This window comes from Saccopteryx leptura, chromosome 12 (assembly GCF_036850995.1).
Source record: "Saccopteryx leptura isolate mSacLep1 chromosome 12, mSacLep1_pri_phased_curated, whole genome shotgun sequence".
Classification (NCBI taxonomy): Eukaryota; Metazoa; Chordata; class Mammalia; order Chiroptera; family Emballonuridae; genus Saccopteryx; species Saccopteryx leptura.
Window position 1 is genome coordinate 41,703,694 of NC_089514.1, and position 27,114 is coordinate 41,730,807.

The 27,114-nt window shown below is 40.1% G+C and overlaps 1 long non-coding RNA gene, 2 other non-coding genes and 1 pseudogene across 3 annotated transcripts in view; 2 read left to right on the top strand and 2 right to left on the bottom strand.

The window, feature by feature from the left end:
• The first annotated feature begins 722 nt into the window (after positions 1-722).
• Positions 723-798, top strand: TRNAA-AGC (transfer RNA alanine (anticodon AGC)). Its single transcript has one exon. It is a non-coding gene; the product is annotated as a tRNA-Ala (tRNA).
• A 2,541-nt stretch (positions 799-3,339) lies between these two features.
• On the bottom strand, positions 3,340-6,210 carry LOC136384058 (heat shock cognate 71 kDa protein-like; annotated as a pseudogene).
• Positions 6,211-12,019: 5,809 nt separating this feature from the next.
• Positions 12,020-27,114, top strand: part of LOC136383907 (uncharacterized) — a 64,578-nt gene continuing 49,483 nt past the window's right edge. The window contains exon 1 of the long non-coding RNA XR_010747502.1: positions 12,020-12,087. This is a non-coding gene — a long non-coding RNA (uncharacterized lncRNA). The remainder of the gene's footprint in view (positions 12,088-27,114) is intronic.
• On the bottom strand, positions 13,789-13,864 carry TRNAV-AAC (transfer RNA valine (anticodon AAC)). The gene has a single exon. It is a non-coding gene; the product is annotated as a tRNA-Val (tRNA).

Consider the following 27,114-nt stretch of genomic DNA (forward strand, 5'->3'; position numbering starts at 1 on the left):
AAAATGAATGGCAGTTCTCAGTCTTCATGGTGATGAGGTGTATGTCAGTGTATTTATGCGTGTAGATGCCCTTTCCTTTTTTTTTTTTTTTTCTGAAGCTGGAAACGGGGAGAGACAGTCAGACAGAATCCCGCATGCACCCGACCGGGATCCACCCGGCATGCCCACCAGGGGCGACGCTCTGCCCACCAGGGGGCGATGCTCTGCCCCTCCGGGGCGTCGCTCTGTCGCGACCAGAGCCACTCTAGCGCCTGGGGCAGAGGCCAAGGAGCCATCCCCAGCGCCCGGGCCATCTTTGCTCCAATGGAGCCTCGTTGCGGGAGGGGAAGAGAGAGACAGAGAGGAAGCAGAGGGGGAGGGGTGGAGAAGCAGATGGGCGCCTCTCCTGTGTGCCCTGGCCGGGAATCGAACCCGGGACTTCTGCACTCCAGGCCAACGCTCTACCACTGAGCCAACCGGCCAAGGCTGTAGATGCCCTTTCTAGGTGATATTTCTTTTGTTGGTCACCATTACCATGTTCCCATTAGAAATGACCACATCTTAAATCCTTAATTATAATTAAGGATTATAAAAAAAATTGAAATCTTGAATGTTACATCTGTTAATGATGAGTTTGGGTTTTTTGTATGACGACACTAAATGCTAAAATCAACAGGTACTTTCAGTTCAAGAAAACGGACTAGGGAAACATCTACTTTGTTTTTCTAGAAAACATATTTAAGGCCTTGGCCGGTTGGCTCAGTGGTAGAGCGTCGGCCTAGCGTGCGGAAGTCCCGGGTTCGATTCCCGGCCAGGGCACATAGGAGAGGCGCCCATCTACTTCTCCACCCCTCCCCCCCTCCTTCCTCTCTGTCTCTCTCTTCCCCTGCCGCATCCAAGGCTCCATTGGAGCAAAAGTTGGCCCGGGTGCTGGGGATGGCTCCTTGGCCTCTGCCCCAGGCGCTGGAGTGGCTCTGGTCGCAGCAGGGTGATGCCCCGGAGGGGCAGAGCGTCGCCCCCTGGTGGGCAGAGCGTTGCCCCTGGTGGGCGTGCGGGGTGGATCCCGGTCGGGTGCATGCGGGAGTCTGTCTGACTGTCTCTCCCCGTTTCCCGCTTCAGAGAAATGCGGAAAGGAAAAAAAAAAAATCTAGAGAATTGTGGAAGTCATCAATCACAGAAAAGTTTTGCTACATTGCTGGAAAGGAGGGGGGGGGGGCTTAAAACAAGGAGACAAAAGTTATTTTAGGAAAAAATATTCAGTTCATGAACTCCAGGGACCACTCAGTATTCCTCGATATTAACTCTGTATGTATTACAATGCATTGTTGGTAAGCAAGTTAAGAAAACAAGGTCTGAGCGCTGGCCAGATGGCTCATTTGGTTGGAGCATCATCCTGAAGCACAGAAGTTGCCATTTTGATCCCCAGTCAGGGTATATGAAAGAGCAGATTGATGTTCCTTTCTCTCCCTTTCTCCCTTTCTCTCTCTCTCCCTCTCTCTCTAAATCAATAAAATAGCCATAGCCAGTGGCTCAGTGGATAGAGCGTTGCCTCAGCATATGAATGTCCCGGGTTCAATTTCCGGTGAGGGCGCACAAGAGAAATGATCATCTGCTTCTCTCTTTCTCCCTCTCTTCCTTCTTTCCCTCTTCCCCTCTTATAGCCAACGGCTTGCTTGGTCTGAGGGTTGGCCTCAGGTGCTGAGGATAGCTTGGTTGATTCTAGCATCAGCTCCAGACGAGAGTTGCCGGGTGGGTCCTGGTCAGCACGCATGCAGGAGTTTGCCTCACTATCTCCCCGCCTCTCACTTAAAAATAAATCAATACAATAAACATTTAAAAAAAAAAAAAAAAAAGGAAAGAAAACAAGAAGTGAGAGTGCTTAAGCACAATTTGTCATCTATGGTTTGTTGTCACTATGACAAATTTCATCCAATGTTGCCCATCCCCGGGTTCATTTGAAATCACTGAAGATTGGTGTTTTAAAAAGTAAGTCAAATTAGAAGTTACCTCACCTGGCAACTCTAAATTGCTGTTATTATTTAAATACTTTTATTAACTATTAATTATTTTTAAAATACTTTGTTTGCCTTGACAAATTTTGTCTCAATTCGTTTGCTCCTGAGAGCCTAATTATCTCAAAATAACCTCTTGCCATTGAATGTTATTTTGCCTAATAAGGACAAGTAAAATGATATTCCCATTTGACAGGAAACATCAAGAGGTGGATTTTCCTGGATGATTATGTTCAAATTCCCTTTTATTGTCCTGAAACTTTTAGATGAATCATATGTTTAATGTAATTTTTCTCTTTGGAAAAAAGATGGAAATGACATGACTATAGCTCCGGCTGGTGGATAATAGATAGAGCGTCATCCCAGAGCACCAAGGTCACTGGTTCCCAGGGTCGCTGGCTGGACCCTGGGGTTGCTGGCTTGATCCTGGGTCACTCGCTCGATCTTGGGATAGCTGGCTCAATCCTGAGGTTGCCTGCTTGACCTCAAGGTCATTGATTTGAGCCCCATTCAGGGCACATATGAGAAGTAATTAAAGGGTGCAGAACTAAGTAGAAAAATGAGTTGATACTTCTCTCTCTCTCTTCTCCCTCTCAAAAAACAAAACAAAAAGAAATAACAAGGCTGTAATTTATTGTTTTCAAATAAGTCTGACATGTGATTCTTTTTCGGAGTTCCCATAAGACATTCTTGTCTCAAATTTGTACCAGCATTCAAATTTTTTTCAAACAAACAGAAAAAAAATCAAGGGACTGTTCCTTACTGAACTCTCCTCAAATGATATAAAAAAAAATTATGGTTAAATGTCACAACTATACATCATTTCAGCTCTAGATAGGTTAGAAAAGGCTTATAATATTTCTCCTTGTTTCAAACAGAATTTGGATCTTAGGAAAACCTTTTGTGTCCCACCAACCTCTAATTTTGTTGGCGGTGAAAGTCCAAATTTGCTCTGACTTACTGTCAAAGTAATCGCATGTATGGAGGACTAAGTTTAATTTTGTAATATATAAATTATGCTTTAAAATTTTTTATTGATTGATTTTAGAGAGAGAAACATCAATTTGTTGTTCAATTTACTTATGTATTTGTTGATTGATTCTTTTTTTTCATTTTTTGCCAATTTTAAATAGTTTTATTTACGACCTTGCATTTTCCGCTTTACAGCACAGTGCTTATAAAGTTCATTATTTCCTTCCCTGTGCACACAGTCCATACTCAAGTATCAAGAATGCCCAGTTATTGACTATACAGCAGCTCAACTTTTACAACTGCCATGAAATTTGCTACAAATTTGGGTCCTTCCATATTTTGTATGAAAAATGCTAAATCTATGCTCAAGGTTGGCTTACTCAACCTCTTCAATGGTGGGCTCAGAGGAGGCACCACTAGATGGACAGGCTCCACCACCAGGAAACCCCCCAGGCATTCCTCCTGACCTGCTTCTTGCACCTGCTACTTTCTGCTGATGTTCAAATTCTTCATTTTCTGTAGTCTGGTTTTAATCAAGCCAGGTGATGATTTCACTGCACTTATCAAGAATCTTCTGTTTGTCATTGTCACTGATCTTGCCTTGAAGTTTTTCATCTTCAACAGTTGCTTTCATGTTGAATGCATAGAATTCAAGTGAATTCTTTTTTTTAGCTTAGTCTTTTTTTTTTACAATTTATTTATTTTTTACATTTTATTTTTTTATTTTTTTAGAGAGAGGAGACACAGAGAGAGAAAGAGACAGAGAGAGGAAAGAGATAGAAAGAACAGAGGGAGGAGCAGGAAGCATCAACTCCCATATGTGCCTTGACCAGACAAGCCTGGGGTTTCGAACCGGTGACCTCAGTGTTCCAGGTCGACGCTTTTACCCACTGCGCCACCACAGGTCAGGCTTCAAGTGAATTCTTGGAAGACACCTTGCCCCCTTGCTTCGCATCTTCAGCTTGGCACTTCTCAGCTTCCTGAACCATGTGCTCAATGTCTTCCTTGCTCAGACAACCCTTGTCTTTAGTGAAGGTAATCTTGTTCTCTTCTCGTGGACTCTTATCCAGAGCAGAGACATTGAGGATGCCATTGGTATCAATATCAAAAGTGACTTCACTCTGAGGAACTCGCTGAGGTGCACAAAGTATGCCAGTGGGTTCAAACTTGCCAAGCAGATTATTATCCTTGGTCATGGCACACTCACCTTCATAAACCTGAATGAGCACACAGACTGGTCATCAGAGTAGGTGGTGAAGATGTGTGTCGGTTTGGTAGGAATGATAATATTGTACTTGATGAAGACAGTTATGACTCCACCAGCAGCCTCAATGCCAAGGGAAAGAGGAGTAATATCCAACAGCAACAGATCTTGAACATTTTTGGATTTGTCTCCAGAAAGGATAGCTTCTTATATAACTGCACCATAAGCAGCAGCCTCATCAGAGTTCATGCTCTTATTCAAATCTTTTTCATTGGAGAATCCTATAAGAGTTTCTGAATCTTAGGGATATGGGTAGAACCACCCTCCAGGACAATATCATTGATCTGGGACTTGTCAAGCTTGGCATCCTAAAGGGTTTTCTCTTTATGGTCCAGGGTGCCACGGAAAAGGTCAGCATTCAATCCTTCAAATCAGGCACAGGTGATACAAGTATCCTTCTAGAGCAAATCAGTCTTAATACTGGTCTGGGTGCTGGAAGAGACAGTAGTACACTTAGCATGTTCACAGCAGTACAAAGGCAACGCAGCTCTTTTGTTATCACTGATGTCCTTTGTACGCTTGCACTTGGACTGTGTAGTAAAATGGTTGGCCATTAGGTTATTAAGTCTTTTCCACCTATGTGGGTGTTCTCAGCTATATTTTTGACCATTAAGACTCCATCTCCAATTGTGAGAATTGAGAATTGACATAATGAAAGTGCCACCTCCCAAGTCAAAGATCAGCATGTTTCTTCCAGCTCCAATATTTTGTCTAAGCCATAAGCAATGGCAGTGGCAGATGATTCTAAGTACATTGAGACCAGCAATAGTTCTAGTATCTTTGATAACGCAATGCTGAGAGTCACTGAAGTAAGCAGGTACTGTGATGACAGCATTGGTAATAGTTTTCCCAAGGTAGGCTTCTGCGATTTCCTTCACTTTTGTCAAAACCACAGATGACACCTCTTCTGGATAAAAACTTTTTGTCTCTCCCTTTTATTAGACTGTTGGGCCTGTCAACATCATTCACCACCATGAAGGATTAATGATTAATATCAGATTGAACAATAGCATCATCAAATCTATGTCTAATCAATCATTTGGCATAAAAAATCATGTTGTAGGATTCATTGTAACTGCGTTTTTTTGCGGTGTCAATGACCAGACATTTTTTTTTTTTTGTGAGAGGAGAAGCAGTAGTGAGACAGACTCTACAGGCACTCTGACCAGGACCCATCCAGCAAACCCTGTATAGGGCCAATGCTCGAATCAACTGAGCTATTGTTAGCACCTGAGGCTGACACACTGGGACCAACTGAGCTATCCTTAGCGCTCAGGGCCAAAGCTCAAATTAATCGAGCCACTGGCTGCAGGAAGGAAAGAGGAAGAGAAGGGAGAGAGGGAGGTGGAGAGAAGCAGATGGTTGCTTCTCTTGTGTGCCCTGAATGGGAATTGAACGGGAACTATCCAAGGGCCTGAGCAAACATTCAGCATCAGTAAAGGCAATATAACTTAGGGTAGTTTGGTTTCCTTGATTGTTGGCAATTATTTCTACTTTTTTGTTCTGGACCACACCCACATAAGAGTAAGTGGTGCTGCCCTGGCCAGTTGGCTCAGCGGTAGAGCGTCGGCCTGGCGTGCGGGGGACCCGGGTTTGATTCCCGGCCAGGGCACATAGGAGAAGCGCCCATTTGTTTTTCCACCCCCCTCCTTCCTCTCTGTCTCTCTCTTCCCCTCCCGCAGCCAAGGCTCCATTGGAGCAAAGATGGCCCGGGCGCTGGGGATGGCTCCTTGGCCTCTGCCCCAGGCGCTAGAGTGGCTCTGATCGCGGCAGAGCGACGCCCCGGAGGGGCAGAGCATCGCCCCCTGGTGGGCAGAGCGTCGCCCCTGGTGGGCGTGCCGGGTGGATCCCGGTCGGGCACATGCGGGAGTCTGTCTGACTGTCTCTCCCCGTTTCTAGCTTGAGAAAAATACAAAAAAAAAAAAAAAAAAAAAAAGAGTAAGTGGTGCTAAGATCAATGTCAACTGAAAGTCCCTTAGACATGCTTGCTCAAGTGCACACACAGCTTGCAAAAACCCAAATCGGAACAGCTGCCCTTACATTCAATGAGACTGGTTGATTCTTATATGTGCCTGAACAGGGATCAAACCCACAACCATGGTGTATTGGGATAATACTCTAACCAACTGAATCTCTGGTCAGTGTTCAATGTTATTTTAAACAAATTTTTAACCAAAAATATATATTAAAATATTTTTATTGATCTATATGATCCTTGGTTTTGGAACTCCAGCATGTCATATGAGTGCTACACAACATGAGTCCCTTAAGAGAGAAAACATTCCAATGAAGTAAGCCAAAGAAACAAGATTCAAGTTAGATAAAACCATGTGCTTTTCAAATCTTTCTTGTCATGCTGAAGCTTCCGGCTCCTGGAGAATAACACATATTTCCCTTGTCCTGGACACCCAAGGGCATATCTCCTCTTTGGGGCATAATATTATCTAGAGTTTCATTTAAGTGCTAATAATGGGTAGTGAAGAGTGGATCTAGCAATGATCAAATTGTGTTGGTCTTACTTTAATCTAATACACTGCTCCATTATTAACTTGCAATAAATGATGCATTTGCTTTCTAAACATGAATGAGATGCCTTCATAGACATACTCCAGGAAGGTGAGAGAAAGTGGCATCTAATCCATGTGGATTACCCACTGGTGAATTTCTCTCAGGACAGATCCCAATTTAAATAAAATATACTACTCACAAAAATTAGGGGATATTTCAAAATGAATATGAAGTGATAAAATATCTTCTAATTTTTGTGAACAGTATACAATCTATACATATTTGGATCTTTCAAACTAGATCAAAAATGAAAATCTGGACTGTAAGTCTCAATTAGAAATGTGTGATGGTGCTATGCTGACAATTGGTGATCCCTGACCTACATCTTCTGACACTAGAACCAAGTATGGTCTATGATCAATTTCTGAGTTACCTGCTCTTATCAAACAAAGTCTAACATTTAATTTATACCCATCTCTGGTGAACTTTTTGAGGTCACGGGTTAAATCATATACAGTTGTTAGTATGTGAAACAGAGAGTTTATTTTTGTATTGTTTATTAATTATTATATTATTTTTCATATGAACAACTGTAAACCTACTTTTTCCCCACCCTTTGTGCTTATTATAGGTATGGCACAGTGCTAGGTACCCTAAGGACTACAAAAAAAAGAAAGAAAGAAAGAAATGAAGAAAGAAAGAAAGAAAGAGGAAGAAGGGAGGGAGGGAGGAAGGAAGAAAGGAAAGAAGGAAGGAAGAAAGGAAGGAAAGAAAAGAAGAAAAAAAATGATAACATATGCTGAATATACCAGAAGGAAATTTTATATCAATAATTTCTAAAAATACTTCTAGAAATTATTCTTAGATATATTTAGAGTTATACTTGGAACCAAAATAATATCAAATGTTTAAGAACAAAAATTTTTCCTCAAGCCTGACCTGTTATTAAGTATTAAACATACCATATTTCCCCATGTAGAAGACACCTGTATGTATAAGACGCACCTTAATTTTGGGGCCCAAAATTTGGGAAAAAAAAGTATTACATAAAGTTATTGAACTCAAGTTTTATTCATTATAAAATTCATATAATTCCTCATCACTGTCAAAACTCCCATCCATTATCTTGTTCTCATCTGTGTCTGAATACGAATCACTGTCTTCATATATTGCCTAATCCTCAGTTCCATCTACGACATTTGAAATGCCACACTTCTTAAATGACTTGACAGTGATCTCAATCTTGATATTATCCCAGGATCTTTTCACCCAGGTAAAAACTTCTCCTATAGTTGGTTTCTTCACTCTTCCTACACTCTTCCTGGTGTCAAATTGTCCCCAAAAGACTTCATCCGTTGGTTCTAATTGTCTCTTATGGCAGCTTTGAAGGATTTGTTAATGCTGACATCAAATGTTTGGAGCTGGGATGTCAAACCTCCAGGTATAATGGCAAGTTTTGGATTTTGCTCTGCAGCCATTACTTTGTGTTTTTTGTTATGTGTGCCCTGAACTGATCAAGCACCAATAGAGCAGGTTTGTATAAAAGCCCACCTGGTCTCCTTCTTCAAATTTTCTCAAACCAGATCTTCATCTTATCCTTATCCATCAACCTTTGTCATGAACGTAGACAGTCACTCCTCGAGGAATGTCTTCTTTTGACATTGTCTTGTGTTTGAAAATCAGCATAGGAGGCAGCTTGTTTCCATAGGCACAACAAGCTAGAACAACTGTATAATGGCTCTTTTCATGTCCCCTTGTCTTCACAGTTATAGTTTTCACCCCCTTCTTATCAACAGTTCTGTTATTTGGGACATCAGATTGAAGGAAGACTTTGTCCATATTTGCAATCTGTCCCAACTCAAACTGATGTGTCTTCCGACATTGAATGACAAAACGATGAAATTCAAGGACTTTCTGCTCATAGCTTTCAGGCATCTGTTGGGCAAGTCTGGTGAGTGTACACATGCTTAGTCCATTCCGTTTCATGAACCTGAAGCACCAATTGTGTCCTCCTTTGAAATCAGTAACTTCTTTTTCATCAGCAATTCTTCGTGCCTCATGCTGAACCATCTTTGTGAACACAAGAATTCCAATTGCCCTTTGTTCTTCAATCCGTGTCTTCAATTCCCTCTCTACACCAGGCCAGTTTGCTGACTTGCCTCTCATGGCCTTCTTCTGCCGTGGTGTTTTCAGTAAGGTTTCTTCTTCCCGTAGCCAGTCTCAGATTGATTTCTCAGTTGGAGGAGGACCAAACTTACGTTCAGCAGCACAATTTCCATTCACTTTTGCAAACTGGATCACTTTTAACTTGAATTCAACACGGTAAGAAAATCTTTCTGAGCCATTTTTGGCAGAACATGATAAAATGTAACCTACTGTAATATACCGGTAACGAGTGCAAAAACAATGAGTGCAAAGACAACAAAAGCAAAAAAGCAGGAAATGCAAGTAAAAAAATTTGCAACAATAAACACAAAAACAATTCTGAATATGCATCTAAATGAATAAAAGGTAAACTCTTTTTTCTTTTTAAATTTTATTGATTTTACGAGAGAGGAGGATGGAGGGACAAGAAATAGTTGCTTTACTCTAGCTGTTCATTGGTTGCTTGTCGTATGTGTCAAGCTCAGGGTTTCGAGCAGGCGATCTCAGCGGTCCAAGTTGATGCTCTATCCACTGTGCCTCCACAGGCCAGGCCTGGAAGGTGACCTCTTGTCCATTTATCCTTTTTCTAACTATAGAATACAAGAGCTTTAATGATTTTTATTTAAAGCACCAGAAGCTAAAGAACTATGAAGATGATTAAAGGACATTTTATGTTAAACAAAATTGGTACTGTAATAACATACTAGGACACAGAATTCATTTATTATTTGAATAGTAAACTCTAAAATTTGGTAATTTTTCTGTCAATTCAGTGTCAGAAAGAAATTTTCAGTATCAGGTTATTTTCTAAGGATAGAGATGATGGCCAATTCATCTTAGTTAAAGGCTACAGCACTGAACAAAGTAGTGAATGATGTTCCACAAGTATTTCATTGAATCTAAAAATCTGTCCCTGAATGAGTTGATTATGAAATCATTTGGCACAAGAGTCAAGAATGGCAATTTGTTTCATATAATTGAAAGAGCAGAAAATGGAGCAGTGTGGGGGATGAGTGAATAAAGTACTTACTAATATTAGGCACATGACACATAAAAGTACACAATAAATTAATGTGTTCTGCTTCTGTGACTTTATAAAGAGAAATGCATTGATCATTACACTCTACATTGTATTCATTTGAAAAAATAACTGTGAAATATTTTGTCTTATTTTCCTTGCTCAACAAAATGATACTACACACACAAATTCCAGCTAACATTTTTCTAGGACAAAATGGTTTTAAATAATTACTGTCACAGCCAAAGAGTAAAAACTAAAATAAATTATGATTGTTTATCAGATTTTTAGTTTGTTTGTATGCTATTAATATATTTATTTTTTTCCTATTTATTTTGGTTTATTATCTTATATTTAAGATAAAGACTTTTTTATTTAGAGTACACAAATAACATTTTTTGTCCGTTTTAGCAATACATCATAATTTTTCTTCTGTAAACAACAAATTATATAGTACATTAGCAGTATACTATAATTTTTTGACATAAATTCATAATTTAACATACATCTTGTTATGTTTTCTAGACTTCCTCCCTAATTCAAGTATTAAATATTTTAACATGTCTGCTGTCTATGTCATTTCTGCTTTTATTTTTTTGTTTTATTGATTTGACAATGTGCAGAAATTTTATTTTTTATTTATTTATATTTTTAAAGATTTTATTTATTGATTTAAGAGAGAGATAGAAAGAGGAAGCATATTTGCTGCTTCTTCTTCTTCTTCTTCTTCTTCTTCTTCTTCTTCTCCTTCTTCTTTTGAGAGAGGCCAGGAGAGAGAGAGACAGGAATATCAAGCTACTCCTGTATGAGCCCTGACGGGGGAATCCAACTGGCAACCTCTGAATCTGGGATGACATTCCAACTGACTGAGCTATCTGCCAGGGCTTAATCTTTTTTAGTTTCGGAGACAAAGAGAGGAAGGGGGGAGGAGGAAAGGCAGCATTCATTTGTTGTTCTACTCAGTTTTGCACTCATTGGCTGCTTCCCTGTGTGTTCCCTGGCTAAGGAAATGAACCCGCAACCTTGTTGTTTTGGGATGATGCTCTTAACCGACTGAGCTAACTGGCCAGGGCCACATGGTTGCTTCTTGTATGTGCCTCGACTGAATAAACCCTGGATTTCAAACTGGCAACCCCAGCGCTCCAGGTTCATGCCTTATCCACTGCACTACTTCAGGTCAGGCAATGTACAGAATATTTTAATTAATTTACATTATCCATCTTTGTGACTCATGTGAGCACACAAATTTACTTTTTCCTTAGTACACTGTGAACATACCACCAATCCTAGCTAATTATTTTGTAGGAATTACAGCTGACAGAGGACAGAGGTCCAGACAATTTAATGAAAGAAGAGGAATTTATTAGTAGCTGGTGGAGCACGTGAGACTAGTAGCACCAAAGCACGAGCTCCCCGAAGTTAGATCTCTTATGTCTTATATATCTTTACAGCTTTAGTTTTCACGTGACAAGGCCTGATTTCTTTGACTTCTTTGTCTGCAGACCTACATGACTTTTGTGTCTCTGGGAGGGGAGGAAGTCGGAGGTGAGTTTTGGACTGTCTGTCCTTGACTATTCACATATCCCATTTTCCTTGCTGGTGCTGCAAGTTTATTTCAGGGAGATGATAAAGGGGTTCACAGCTGAGTTTTGTTACTTTTCAAACTGTCTTAGTCAGCCTTTTGAGTCCTTCCTCTCTCAACTTAAATAATTTTTTAATCTCTACCTTACCTATATTATATTTTCAAAGTGGTAATTTTAAGTCTTTACTTAAAAATGTTGTATTTTTTTCATCTCATTAAAAAAGTGCACACAGATATTATGTTAGTTTTTAAAAAATATATATTTTTTGGTTAAAACTCAAAACATGTTCCCTTACTGCCCCCCCCAGAGGAAACAACTTTATTATTTTAAAATTTATTATTTTTTATTTTTATACTTTTAGAGAAGAGAGAACAATGTCCAGATACTCTGTGCCATGGTTCAATCCATAGGGAAGCTCAGTCCAGTCCAGTTTTTGCCCTGTTTGCTAGCAAAGTCTGTGTTCCTGGCTGTGCTCTTGTTGGCATAACGCCCAGACTGCACCGAAACTTGACTTGTGAGCCCCCGGGGCTGCTAGTCCCCAGGTGGTGGCCAACCTGCACAGCTCTGAGGCCACATTGCTACTTGGAGAGCTCGTGAATGAACCGGGTAAGAGTGTTTATGGGGGGAGACAGAGAGAGACAAGATGAGGGAGCTAGCTCTTTGTTAAGCTGCTTATATTGTCTTGGGTTTTGGGAAGGACTCAAAGTCCTTTACACTAACCCAGAGGTGGGATTCAGCTGGTTCACAGCGGTTCGGCAGAACCGACACCTAAATTTTTGTTGAGTTCAGTGAACCGGTTGTTAAAATGGCACTTGTAATCAGGGTTCCTGTGCAACAGTGTATTCTAAGCATCCATAGTAATGTTCATTATGGCCATAGGTGAAAAAAGTCGCAAGGATTGTGAGGATGCCAATCAAGAAGCAATATGGAAATACCTTAAATAATAGTTTTATTGTTTTTTGTCAGGTATTATTAAATATTTTTTTTAATATTTTAAAACATTCTTATAATCTAGTTTTGTGTATCTCTTTTATTGTTCATATTTAAGTATTAAATGCATGAAATAATAAACTACCTTTTGGTATATCTTTTTTTTATACTTAAAACAATTATTAGGGTAGAGAACTGGTTGTTAAATTACTTGAATCCCACCACTGCACTAACCATATAACTGCTCAGTCTTTCATGGGCTGGTGTTGGACCCTTCCCCTAACCAATCCATTTTCTAGGTTTTTTGGGGTTCTGTGTCCCTACTTTGATCTCTTTCTCAGACTAGAGAGATAGGCCTCTATGGTCGCCATCTTGTTCCCACTGCACATAACCCAGAGTAGAAGCACCTCCCCCTGTGCCAGGTTGATTTCTACTAGATATGCGTCCAATAGAGCAATTTCTCTACTGTTCTTTTCTCCCTGAGTGTGCTGCTGCTTTGAGGGATTAGGTTCTGATGCAGCAGAGGGTGTCCCGGGGAGTGTGTGAAGCTGTAACTTCCTAGTAAAGCAAGCAGGCTTTTTAATGTCTGATTCCCTTTGCTCCCTTCCCTTATTAATAATATCTAGCTACTTATGCCAATACGCACACATTTCTATGAAACATTTTTGTAAATTGAAATGATGTAAATGAAGGGAGCATCTACCATGAATTTATACAGAAGATTTTTTGAGTGTTCCCAGAATCAAAATATAACCTACCATATCATACCAAATATTTTTAATCACGTGCAATGTTACACTAGGTAGAACACTCTTACTAGCTCTCTTGGTCTTTTCTGATACCTTAGGACGCATCATGCTAATGAATGCACAAAGTAAATCAAGATCAGTCACAGATGCTGATAGACACAGCTCAGAGTTATAGTGTTTTCATGCTGAGATGCTGAGTTTAGTTCTCAGGGAAGAAGCTTGGTGGTGCCACTATCACTGCCCGAGGTGAGCACTGCCTCTGTACAGCTCACTGCAAAAAGAACACTGAGCACTGTTTTCACTTTTTGCCTTTTTTTTTTTTTTCATTTCTGAAGCTGGAAACGGGGAGAGACAGTCAGACAGACTCCCGCATGCGCCCGACCGGGATCCACCCGGCACGCCCACCAGGGGCGATGCTCTGCCCACCAGGGGGCGATGCTCTGCCCATCCTGGGCGTCGCCATATTGCGACCAGAGCCACTCTAGCGCCTGAGGCAGAGGCCAAGGAGCCATCCCCAGCGCCCGGGCCATCTTTGCTCCAATGGAGCCTTGGCTGCGGGAGGGGAAGAGAGAGACAGAGAGGAAAGCGCGGCGGAGGGGTGGAGAAGCAAATGGGCGCTTCTCCTGTGTGCCCTGGCCGGGAATCGAACCCGGGTCCTCCGCACGTTAGGCCGACGCTCTACCGCTGAGCCAACCGGCCAGGGCACTTTTTGCCTTTTTTACATAAAGTGCTAATTCTTTTTGATTAGCGAAAAGACGTATTGATGTCTTTTGTAAAAGCAATGAAGCGTAACCTGAACTTTTGAAAAGCAAGGGATACCTGCTTTTCAAGGAGTACTGAATAGAGGCTGTTCTCAACAAAGAGCTGGTGTGAGTAAGCTCAATAGTGCTGTGAGTTTGTCAGTGTAAGAAAGGTCCAACCCTATAAGAATTTTTGTGAATTTATTTGAGTCAAACTCATGACAATTGCCAGAAAGCAAAATCTCAACAGATTGAGAAAATGCTCCAGTGAATGGAGTTTTGCACCTTATTTTTTACACTAGAATCAGAGGAGAAGACGTAAGGGGGTTCCATGAAACCATTGGTGACAGATTAGTGAGGAGGGAGAGAGCAAAGTGGGGGTAGGGGCAGGTGGAAATCTCGGGATGGATAAAAAGTAAAAAACATACTTCTCTTACTTAAGTGAGTACAGGAGAGTTAACATGATAACAACAACGAGAGGTTCTGTGGTCTCCTGCTTTGGTGGGAGATTGTAACCTGAAGGGTCTGGAAAAAGGAAATTAACCTGACACTCCAAAGGTATGTTACCAGTAGATTAAAAAAGACGACAGGCTCAGTGAAAGATTGACCTTTGTCAAGAAAAATACCAGCCTACAACATGAATACCTGCCACGACTCATTTTTAGTTTGGAAGTTTTAATTTCAGACCATCCTATGGAAGTGACTTTTAGGCTTTGAGTTTGTAGGGCCCACCATGTAGGATTAGTATGTGGCCTTTTTATCATCTATAGCCTTGAGGCTTAATTAATGTCTATGATAAATAAATATTACCTGGAAATTCACTGTCCTGAGATAATTCAAACTCTCAAAGCTATTGAGAATTGGTACTCTCAGAAGAAACAAGGATTGAAGGGCCACAGTGTCAGTTTTTAATGTCCAATACAATCAGTTTAGGAGTTCTATATACTGAGCCAAACTCTTGGTTGAAGTGTAATCATTTGTGATGTTGATGCTTACATATTTTATTTGCTTTGGATTTTCACGTGTCCTGTGCACCTGTTTTTGTTGTTGTTCGTTTGTTTTCTGTTCCTCCAATGGCATCTGCTAGCCCTATCACAGAAAAACCCGTTTGAGAAGGTTTGTAGTCATATTTTAGAGAAGATACCTGGAACATGACACATGTTTGTAAATGGTTTGTTTATGGATATTTTTTATTTCCAGCTGTTAGTGATTTTTTTAACTGAAATCTTTCTTCTGCCAAAATGATAGCCACTAGACTTGGATGTCTGTGCAGTTCCATTTCTGTTCCCTAAGACTAAATAAATAGATCAACCCAGATTCTGCACCTTAGTGAGGAATTTTGTGTCCTCTGTTTCATCCTAGGTCCCAGAAAAGAAATCCAACCATAATTCCATAATTCTAGAGTATACACTAATTTATGAACTAAATCCAAAGGTGATTTGATCACCAAAGACAGTACAGAGTTCCTGTTAAGGAACTCCTATAAAATTTGAACTTTGCTTGACTGGTGGCAGTGCAGTGGATAAAGTGTTGATGTAGGATGCTGAGGTCCCAGGTTCAAGCCCCGAGGTCACCAGCTTGAGCACGGGCTCAACCAGTTGGAGCACAGTCTCACCAGCTTGAGCGTGAGGTCGCTGGCTTGAGTGTGGGATCATCAACATGATCTCATGGTCGCTGGCTTGAGCCCAAAGCTCGCTGGCTTGAGCCCAAAGGTCACTGGCTTGAGCCCAAAGTCATTGGCTTGAAACCCGAGGTCACTTGACTTGATCAAGGGGTCACTTTCTCGCCTGAAGCCCTCCAATCAAGGCACATATGAGAAAGCAATCAATGAAAAATTAAAGTGCCTCAACTGAGTTGATTCTTTTCATCTCTTTCTCTTCCTGTCTTTCTCTGAAAAAAAAAATTGAACTTTAATTATTACGGGTGTGTTTACACATGTAGTTGTGTTGCCGATCAAAATAGGGTCCTTTTGTGGAGTCTAAAGGAAAATATTTCTGAGACCCTGCCTGTGCAGCTGAGGTCTTCTGGTAAGATACATTGGGATAGAAATGGCAGACTGCCTCACGGGTTGCCAATGTCCCATCACTATCTATCCTGCGTTAAAAAAAGTCGAGCCTTGGCTTCATGAGGCCCAGAACAAAGGCCAAGTTTCAGAGATTCTGTGCCATTGGTTCAGTCCATATCAAAGCTCAGTCCAGTTCAGCCTTTATTCCTGTCTGGCTAGCATGGTCTCTGTTCCCTCCTGTGCTCTGGCTGGCATTGCATTGCTGTACCCATGCTCGAGCTTGGAGTCCCCGAGGTTGCTACGGCTGCTATGGAGACCCTGAGAGCCAATGGGCGAGTTAGGGTATGTTACCGAGCAAATGAGAGAGCAACAGCTTTGTTAAATTGGGGTTATATTGTCAGGGTTTGGGAAGGACAGGACACTTTTTCCAACTAACCCTTCAATTTTCCAGTTCTTCCAGGTATGGGTTGGGTCCTCCCTCAGCTCAATCCATTTTCTAGACCTGCTGGGGTTCTCTGTCCTTTATCCAATCTGAGCATTTTTCCAAGCAAGGCTCCCCCGCTGTGTTGTCATTTTGGATCCTCAAACGAGAAGCGGCTCGCCCTGTGCCATCTTGTGTTACACGTGTCCAAAAGTTCTGCTGCATCATCTGGTTTCTCCTGTGCATGTGTCCAGCAGAGGACTTTCTTCTGCTGTTTTTATTTTTCTCCCAGTAATGACCAGTAACGATCCCTCCTGCCTGCTTTGGGGATTAGTTCCCAAGGGTGGAGCCTGCAGGGGTCCCCTGAGAAGGCTAAGAATGTGGCAACTTCCTAGTGAAGCAGGTTTACTATATTCAGCTCCCTAGTTTAATATGCTTAATAATGTCTGATTCCCTTTGCTCCCTCCCCTTATTAATATCTGGCTACCTACGCTAATAGTTGAAATTCTCAATAGTAAGTTTTGAGTTGGAATGCTCATTTTATAAAGAATACTAAGATATAACATTCAGTAACCTGACATAGCACATAGGTTTTTGGTAGTAGTTATATTAAATTTGTATTAAAGAAATAGAGCACAATTTTGGATAAGGGTCCTATAAAAAGCATTTTAGCAGCTGAAAAGCATTTCCCTATAAAGTAACTTTTCTAGTTATGTTGTCTTAAAATCCGAAAGTAAGACAGGACATTGAAAATATAATTTTCTAGTTTTTACTGGTGTTATTCATAGTTTTGTTTTTTCTAAAACTTATATGGTAGGTTCCTGGTCAAAATGGTAAGAGAAGAAAAATACTGTGTTCACCTCCTCCCACAATCACATTAAAATGACAACTAAATGACATATAAATTATTAAAAACTGTCTGAAGACTAAATGAACAGAATTTCCATTACTAGGGACATAAAAAAGAAGCAAGTTGAGATTGTCAAATATATTTCATCCAGATAGTTGGAGTTTTTGAGCAAATCATGGAATTGGCTGGAGAGAGTGAGCAGGTGGAGGTAAAACAGACGTGGGCACAACGGCAAGAGGGGCCCGGGGCTCAGGAACTCCCCAGTGCACTGAACGAACCACTGCCTCGGAGGTGCTTCACTCCGGGGCTCTCCCTCCGGGTCTTAGCACTCCCCTGCCTCGGCGGTGCTCCACTCCGGGGGCTCTCCCTCCGGGTCTTAGCACTCCCCTGCCTCGGCGGTGCTCCACTCCGGGGCTCTCCCTCCGGGTCTTAGCACTCCCCTGCCTCGGCGGTGCTTCACTCCAGGGCTCTCCCTCCGGGTCCCCGTAGTACTCTCAGAGGGGAAGTAAAATAGGGAAGTGTTACAATAAGGAGTGATGTGAAGACTCATCCTGTGGAAAGTGCCTTGAAAAGCTTGTCCTACCTCATTTAAACGTGCACAATAGCCATACCCGTTTCCTATGCCCTTCTTGATCGTTTGCGGTAATCGGCTCTCCCACCCCCAACATCTTGTTTTGTTTTTAGCTAAAAATGGTATTAAGGTGGTGTTTTGGGCCATTTCAGGGTGTTTACTCAGTTTTTCTGATTATCGCTCATGTAAACAAGAGGTATATATCTTAGTAAACTCGGCTTGTTTTTCTCCAGTTAATCTGTCTTTTATTGTGAAGAGAGGACTCTCAGGTCAAAACCTGGACAGGTAGAATGAAAATTCTTCTTCCTCCCCAAAACTATTCCAGAAATTCTTTCAACACAATCATTTTTCAAAGTGAAAGAGGTTTCTTCTGCAGGAAATATGTAACTTGACCAAGCTATTACCAAAAACACATATTTGATTTAAATACAAACATGTAAAAATTAGCAAAAACTGAAAAATACTCCCATCAAATCACTCGAATTGCATGTGTTAAATTTTACTTAACCATTTACAGAACAAAAATGCTAATCATATTCTTATTGATCTGACAAAGCCTATCTCAACTGTGAAAGTGGTAAACGGAAAAGGGAAGAAGGTGATTGACTCATCTTAAACGGAATTTTACATTTTACATGACAACCCTATTGTGTTTGGAGGTGCACTGGAAAGAGTGCAGGTATTATATATGGGAAATGTCATATTAATAGACACTCAGTGAAAGAAGCATTTTCCCCATTGGAAACACCTCTGGGAGGCAGTTTAGCTTATATTACAGTGCCCCCTTGAGGATAGAAACATGACTACATGACAAAAATATTACTGCAATGCCAAATACTTCAATTGAATTATCAAAAAAAACTTTTTAAATGATCATTTGTACATAGAACTAGTGAAGATATATCTCTGTTTTGTAAAAAAAAAAAAAAAAAAAAAAGAGAGAGAGAGAGAGAGAGAGAGAATTTCCATGCACTCGCTCCTAATTACCATCTGGGAAAAGGAAATAATTCTGCAAGAACAGCTACTAAATCCAAGGGGTAGAATTTTTGTCTATAACTCATCATTTAAGAAATAAAACATTTGTTACCATGGAAAAAACATTATTTTCTATAACTTCACTTAATTTTTGACCAGAAAGAACTAATTATGATTTTATTCTATTTCAAGCTCTCAGGACTCTTCAAGGCATAATTTGGGGGTGAAAGAGGTTGGAGTGTCCCTCGTTCCTCAGTTCACAGAGGTTATTGCTGAATCTCCAGGATTTTAATCCAGTGGCCACTTCTGTTTGGGAAGATGTCTGTTCTGTTTGTGGTGCATGCGGGACTCAGTGGTTACTTGCAATGCAGGTTGCTGAGATGTTCTGTGCACAATCCTTCAGAGTGCGTTTATTGCTTTTCCAGTACCAGCCAAGAGTAAGGTCTTGCTTCTTTGCTTGCCTTTCTTGTGAATTTAAGGAAATATTTTTATTCTTCTGAAAAAAATTTCTACCTTTTGTTTCTTCAACATATTCTTTATGTATTTGAGAATATCCTCCTCCTAAGAGTTTTATCTTTAAAAATAAATGCTAGTCCTGGCCGGTTTGCTCAGTGGTAGAGCGTCGGCCTGGCGTGCGGAAGTCCTGGGTTCGATTCCCAGCCAGGGCACACAGGAGAGGCACCCATCTGCTTCTCCACCCCTCCCCCTCTCCTTCCTTTCTGTCTCTCTCTTTCCCTCCCGCAGCCAAGGCTCCATTGGAGCAAAAGATGGCCCGGGCGCTAGGGATGGCTCCTTGGCCTCTGCCCCAGGCGCTAAAGTGGCTCTGGTTGCAACAGAGCGACACCCCGGATGGGTAGAGCATTGCCCCCTGGTGGGCGTGCCGGGTGGATCCCCGCTGAGCGCATGCGGGAGTTTGTCTGACTGCCTCCCCGTTTCCAGCTTCAGAAAAATACAAAAATAAAAAAAATAAAAAATAAAAATAAATAAATGCAAAGACTTCTGCAAACTTTTTGTTTCTGCTAATATTTGCCTCTTGTGACAATTAGCATAAAATCTCCCATCAGTATAAAGAAGACATAAAAGAGAAAACTGCAAAAAGAAAAGGTTATTATTTCTTTGAAATAAGATTCTGGCATTTCAAAGAATGATTAGCCTCCTTAGAATACTAATAAATACATAGATGGAACCAATTATGAACACATAAGTCATCTAACTCATGTCAAAAATAAATTTTTTATAAAATTCAGATAAGTACTATAACTTTCTTTTTCCCAGATTTGAATTTTACATTTTTGTAAGTTTGTCTCAAACAAAATGCTAATATGGTAATTCTATTGATGAAACAGTAATCATTAAATTAGCCCTAGACAATATATATGGTGTGCTTTCCTTCATGGTTTTAATCCAGGGATATATTAATTTTCACATTAGCAAATGTAAATTTGATAAGAAAAGGAATCTAAATATGAGGATGCAGTATGTCTCAGATGTGAAAACTGTTTAAAAGTTGAAAATTAAGAGAGCTAGCAAGAAAAGACTTGTGAGCTATGTAAGAAAAGGAAGAATAAATCAATAGAAAATATTTCTATTCCCTTAGAAAATCTTTTTTTTTTAATTTTTATTTTTTTATTATTATTATTTTTAATAATTTTATTTTTAATGGGGCGACATCAATAAATCAGGATCCACATATTCAAAGATAACTACTCCAGGTTATCTTGTCGTTCACTTATGTTGCATACCCATCACCCAAAGTCAGATTGTCCTCTGTCACCTTCTATCTAGTTTTCTTTGTGCCCCTCCCCCCCCCCCCAACCACCACACTCTTATCAATGTCTCTTAGTTTCACTTTTTTTTTTAAATTTTTTTTTATTTTTCTGAAGCTGGAAACGGGGAGAGACAGTCAGACAGACTCCCGCATGCGCCCGACCAGGATCCACCTGGAACGCCCACCAGGGGCGACGCTCTGCCCACCAGGGGGCGATGCTCTGCCCCTCTGGGGTGTCGCTCTGCCACGACCAGAGCCACTCTACCGCCTGGGGCAGAGGCCAAGGAGCCATCCCCAGCGACCGGGCCATCTTTGCTCCAATGGAGCCTTGGCTGCGGGAGGGGAAGAGAGAGACAGAGAGGAAGGAGGGGGGTGGATGGAGAAGCAAATGGGCGCTTCTCCTATGTGCCCTGGCCGGGAATCGAACCCGGGTCCCCCGCACGCCAGGCCAACGCTCTACCGCTGAGCCAACCGGCCAGGGCCTCTTAGTTTCACTTTTATGTCCCACCTATGTATGGAATAATGCAGTTCCTGGTTTTTTCTGATTTACTTATTTCACTTCGTTTAATGTTATCAAGATCCCACCATTTTGCTGTAAATGATCCAATGTCATCATTTCTTATGGCTGAGTAGTATTCCATAGTGTATATGTGCCACATCTTCTTTATTCAGTCATCTATTGACGGGCTTTTTGGTTGTTTCCATGTCCTGGCCACTGTGAATAATGCTGCAATGAACATGGGGCTGCATGTGTCTTTACGTATCAATGTTTTTGAGTTTTTGGGGTATATACCCAGTAGAGGGATTGCTGGGTCATAAGGTAGTTCTATTTTCAGTTTTTTGAGGAACCACCATACTTTCTTCCATAGTGGTTGTACTACTTTACATTCCCACCAACAGTGGATGAGGGTTCCTTTTTCTTCACAGCCTCTCCAACATTTGCTATTACCTGTCTTGTTAATAATAGCTAATCTAACAGGTGTGAGGTGGTATCTCATTGCAGTTTTGATTTGCATTTCTCTAATAACTAATGAAGATGAGCATCTTTTCATATATCTGTTGGCCATTTGTATTTCTTCCTGGGAGAAGTGTCTGTTCATGTCCTCTTCCATTTTTTTATTGGATTGTTTGTTTGTTTGTTGTTGAGTTTTATGAGTTCTTTGTATATTTTGGATATTAGGCCCTTATCTGAGCTGTTGTTTGTAAATACCATTTCCCATTTAGTTGGCTGTCTATTTTATTTTGTTATCAGTTTCTCTTGCTGAGCAAAAACTTCTTAGTCTGATGTAGTCCCATTCATTAATTTTTGCCTTCACTTCTCTTGCCATTGGAGTCAAATTCATAAAATGCTCTTTAAAACCCAGGCCCATGAGTTGAGTACCTATGTCTTCTTCAATGTACTTAATTGTTTCAGGTCTTATGTTTAGATCTTTGATCCATTTTGAGTTAATTTTAGTACAGGGAGATAGACTGCAGTCCAGTTTCATTCTTTTGCATGTGGCTTTCCAGTTTTCCCAGCACCATTTATTGAAGAGGCTTTCTTTTCTCCATTGTGTGTTGTTGGCCCCTTTATCAAAAATTATTTGACTATATATATGTGGTTTTATTTCTGGGTTTTCTATTCTGTTCCATTGTTCTGAGTGTCTATTTTTCTGCCAATACTATGCTGTTTTGGTTGTCATGGCCCTATAATATAGTTTGAAGTCAGGTATTGTAATGCCCCCAGCTTCATTCTTTTTCTTTAGGATTGCTTTGGCTATTCGGGGTTTTTTATAGTTCCATATAAATCTGATGATTTTTTGCTCCATTTCTTTAAAAAATGTCATTGGAATTTTGATGGGAATTGCATTAAATTTGTATATTGCTTTGGGTAATATGGCCATCTGGATTATATTTATTCTTCCTAACCAAGAACAAGGTATATTCTTCCATTTCATTATATCTTTTTCGATTTCCCTTAACAATGGTTTATAGTTTTCATTATATACGTCCTTTACATTCTTTGTTATGTTTATTCCTAAGTATTTTATTTTTTTTTGTTGCAATCGTGAAGGGGATTATTCTTTGAGTTCTTTCTCAGTTGTTTCATTGTTGGCATATAGAAAGGCTATGGACTTTTGTATGTTAATTTTGTATCCTGCGACCTTACTGTATTGACTTATTGTTTCTAGTAGTCTTTTTGTGGATTCTTTGGGGTTTTCGATGTATAGGATCATATCATCTGCAAAAAGTGATACCTGTACTTCTTCTTTTCTGATATGGATGCCTTTTATTTCTTTGTCTTGTCTGATTGCTCTGGCTAGAACCTCTAGTACCACATTAAATAAGAGTGGAGAGAGTGGACAACCCTGTCTTGTTCCTGATTTAAGGGGGAAAGCCTTCAGTTTAGTGCCATTTAATATGATGTTAGCTGATGGTTTATCATATATGGCCTTTATTATGTTGAGATATTTTCCTTCTATACCCATTTTGTTGAGAGTCTTAAACATAAAATTGTGTTGTATTTTATCGAAAGCCTTTTCTGTGTCTATTGATAAGATCATGTGGTTTTTGTTCTTTGTTTTGTTGATATGGTGTATTACGTTAACTGTTTTACGTATGTTGAACCATGCATGAGATTCTGGGATGAATCCCACTTGATCATGATGTATTATTTTTTTAATATGTTGTATTACATTTGCTAGTATTTTTTTTTCTTTGTATTTTCCTGAAGCTGGAAACGGGGAGAGACAGTCAGACAGACTCCCACATGCGCCTGACCGGGATCCACCCGGCACGCCCACCAGGGGTGAAGCTCTGCCCACCAGGGGGCGATGCTCTGTCCTTCCGGGGCATCGCTCTGCCGCGACCACAGCCACTCTAGCACCTGGGGCAGAGGCCAAGGAGCCATCCCTAGCGCCCGGGCCATATTTGCTCCAATGGAGCCTTGGCTGTGAGAGGGGAAGAGAGAGACAGAGAGGAAGGAGGGGGGTGGGGGTGGAGAAGCAAATGGGTGCTTCTCCTATGTGCCCTGGCCGGGAATCGAACCCGGGTCCCCCACACGCCAGGCCGACGCTCTACCGCTGAGCCAACCGGCCAGGCGATTTGCTAGTATTTTGTTTAGTATTTTAGCATCTGTATTCATTAGAGATATTGGTCTGTAGTTTTCTTTTTTTGTGCCATCCTTGCCTGGTTTTGGTATGAGGGTTATGTTGGCCTCATAAAATGTGTTTGGAAGTATTGCTTCTTCTTTAATTTTTTGGAAGACTTTGAGTAGAATAGGAACGAAGTCTTCTTTGAATGTTTGATAAAATTTGCTGGTATAGCTGTCTGGGCCTGGACTTTTATTTTTGGGGAGGTTTTTAATGGTTTTTTTTATTTCTTCTCTACTAATAGACCTGTTTAGGCTTTCTGCTTCTTCTTGACTCAGTCTAGGAACGTTGTATTGTTCTAGGAATTTATCCATTTCTTCTAGGTTGTTGAATTTAGTGGCATAAAGTTTTTCATAGTATTCTACAATAATTCTTTTTATTTTTATTTATTTTTATTTTATTTATTTTTATTTTTTTTATTAAATTTAATGCAGTGACATTGATAAATCAGGGTACATATGTTGAGAGAAAATATCTCTAGATTATTTTGACATTTGATTGTGCTGTATACCCCTCCTCCAAAGTTAAATTGTCTTCTGTCACCTTCTATCTGGTTTTCTTTGTGCCCCTCCCCTCCCCTAATCCCTCTCTCCTTCTTCACCCCCTCCCCCTCCCCCAACCTCCCGCCCCTGTTGCCATCACATTCTTGTTCATGTCTCTGAGTCTCATTTTTATGTCCCTTCTATGTATAGATTCATCTTAGTTTTTTTTTTTTTCTGATTTACTTATTTCACTCCGTATAATGTTGTCAAGGTCCATCCATGTTATTGTAAATAATCCGATGTCATCATTTCTTTGGCTGAGTAGTATTCCATAGTATATATGTACCAAAGCTTTTTAATCCACTCGTCCTCTGACGGACACTTGGGCTGTTTCCAGATCTTCGCTATTGTGAACAATGCTGCCACAAACATGCGGTTGCATTTCTCCTTTTAGAGCCGTTCTATGGTGTCCTTGGGGTATATTCCTAAAAGTGGGATAGCTGGGTCAAAAGGCAGTTCGATTTTCAGATTTTTGAGGAATCTCCATACTGTTTTCCACAGAGGCTGCACCAGTCTGCATTCCCACCAGCAGTGCAGGAGGGTTCCCTTTTCTCCACATCCTCGCCAGCACTTATTCTGTGTTGTTTTATTGATGAGCGCCATTCTGACTGGTGTGAGGTGATATCTCATTGTGGTTTTAATTTGTATTTCTCTAACGATTAGTGATGTTGAGCATTTTTTCATATGCCTATTGGCCATCTGTATGTCCTCTTTGGAGAAGTGTCTATTCATCTCTTTTGCCCATTTTTGGATTGGATTGTTTGTCTTCCTGGTGTTGAGTTTTACAAGTTCTTTATAAATTTTGGTTATTAACCCTTTATCAGCCGTATTGTCAAATATGTTCTCCCATTGTGTAGTTTGTCTTTTTATTCTGTTCTAGTTGTCTTTAGCTGTGCAAAAGCTTTTTAGTTTGATATAGTCCCATTTGTTTATCCTGTCTTTTATTTCACTTTCCCGTGGAGATAAATCAGCAAATATATTGCTGCGAGAGATGTCCGAGAGCTTACTGCCTATGTTTTCTTCTAAGATGCTTATGGTTTCACGGCTTACATTTAAGTCTTTTATCCATTTTGAGTTTATTTTTGTGAGTGGTGTAAGGTGGTGATCTAGTTTCATTTTTTTGCAGGTAGCTGTCCAATTTTCCCAACACCATTTGTTAAAGAGGCTGTCTTTACTCCATTGTATTTCCTTACCTCCTTTGTCAAATATCAGTTGTCCATAGAACTGTGGGTTTATTTCTGGGTTCTCTGTTCTGTTCCATTGATCTATATGCCTGTTCTTATGCCAGTACCAGGCTGTTTTGAGTACAATGGCCTTGTAGTATAACTTGATATCAGGAAGTGTGATACCTCCCACTTTATTCTTCTTTTTTAAGATTGCTGAGGCTATTCGTGTCCTCTTTTGGTTCCATATAAATTTTTGGAATATGTGTTCTATATCTTTGAAGTATGTCATTGGTATTTTAATTGGTATTGCATTGAATTTATAGATTGCTTTGGGTAATATAGACATTTAATGATGTTTATTCTTCCTAACCATGAGCACGGTATATGCTTCTACTTGTTTGTATCTTCCTTGATTTCTTTTATCAATGCTTTGTAATTTTCCGAGTACAAGTCTTTAGTCTCCTTGGTTAAGTTTACTCCTAGGTACTTTATTTTTTTGGTTGCAATGGTGAAGGGGATTGTTCCCTTAATTTCTCTTTCTGACTGTTCATTGTTGGTGTATAAAAATGCTTCTGATTTCTGAGTATTGATTTTATATCCTGCCACTTTGCTGAATTTATTTATCAGGTCCAGTAGTTTTTTGACTGAGACTTTAGGGTTTTCTATATACAATATCATATCATCTGCAAATAATGATACTTTTACTTCTTCTTTTCCAACTTGTATGCCTTTTATTTCTTCTTCTTGTCTGATTGCTGTGGCTAAGACTTCCAGGACTATGTTAAATAAGAATGGTGAAAGGGGGCACCCCTGCCTTGTTCCTGATCTTAAGGGTATTGCTTTTAATTTTTGCCCATTGAGTATGATGTTGGCTGTGGGTTTCTCATAGATGGCTTTTATCATGTTGAGGTATGTTCCCTGTATTCCCACTTTGCTGAGAGTTTTGATCATGAATGGGTGCTGGATTTTATCAAATGCTTTTTCTGCATCTATTGAAATTATCATATGGTTTTTCTCCTTCTTTTTGTTTATGTGATGAATCACATTGATTGATTTATGAATATTGTACCAGCCTTGCCTCCCCAGAATAAATCCCACTTGATCATGGTGTATGATTTTTTCCATATATTGTTGGATCCGGATTGCTAATATTTTGTTGAGGATTTTAGCATCTATATTCATCAGAGATATTGGCCTATAATTTTCTTTCTTTGTGTTGTCTTTGCCTGGTTTTGGAATCAGAATTATGCTCGCCTCATAAAAGGAGCTTGGAAGTCTTCCTTCCTCTTGAATTTTTTGAATAGTTTGAGAAGGATAGGAGTTAGTTCTTCTTTGAATATTTGGTAGAATTCCGTTGTGAAGCCATCGGGCCCTGGACTTTTCTTTGTTGGGAGTTTTTTGATAACTGTTTCGATCTCATTTGGTGTAATTGGTCTGTTTAGGTTTTCTGATTCTTCCAGATTGATTTTTGGAAGATTGTATGTTTCAAGGAATTTGTCCATTTCATCTAGGTTGTCTAGTTTTTTGGCATACAGTTCTTCATAGTATTTTCTTACAATATTTTGTATTTCTGTTGTGTCAGTTGTTATTTCTCCTCTCTCATTTCTAATTTTATTTATTTGAGTCCTCTCTCTCTTTTTCTTGGTGAGTCTACTTAAAGGTTCATCAATCTTGTTTACCTTTTCAAAGAACCAGCTCCTAGTTTGATTAATCCTCTGTATTGTTTCTTTAACCTCTATGTCATTTATTTCTGCTCTGATCTTTATTATTTCCTTCCTTCTACTA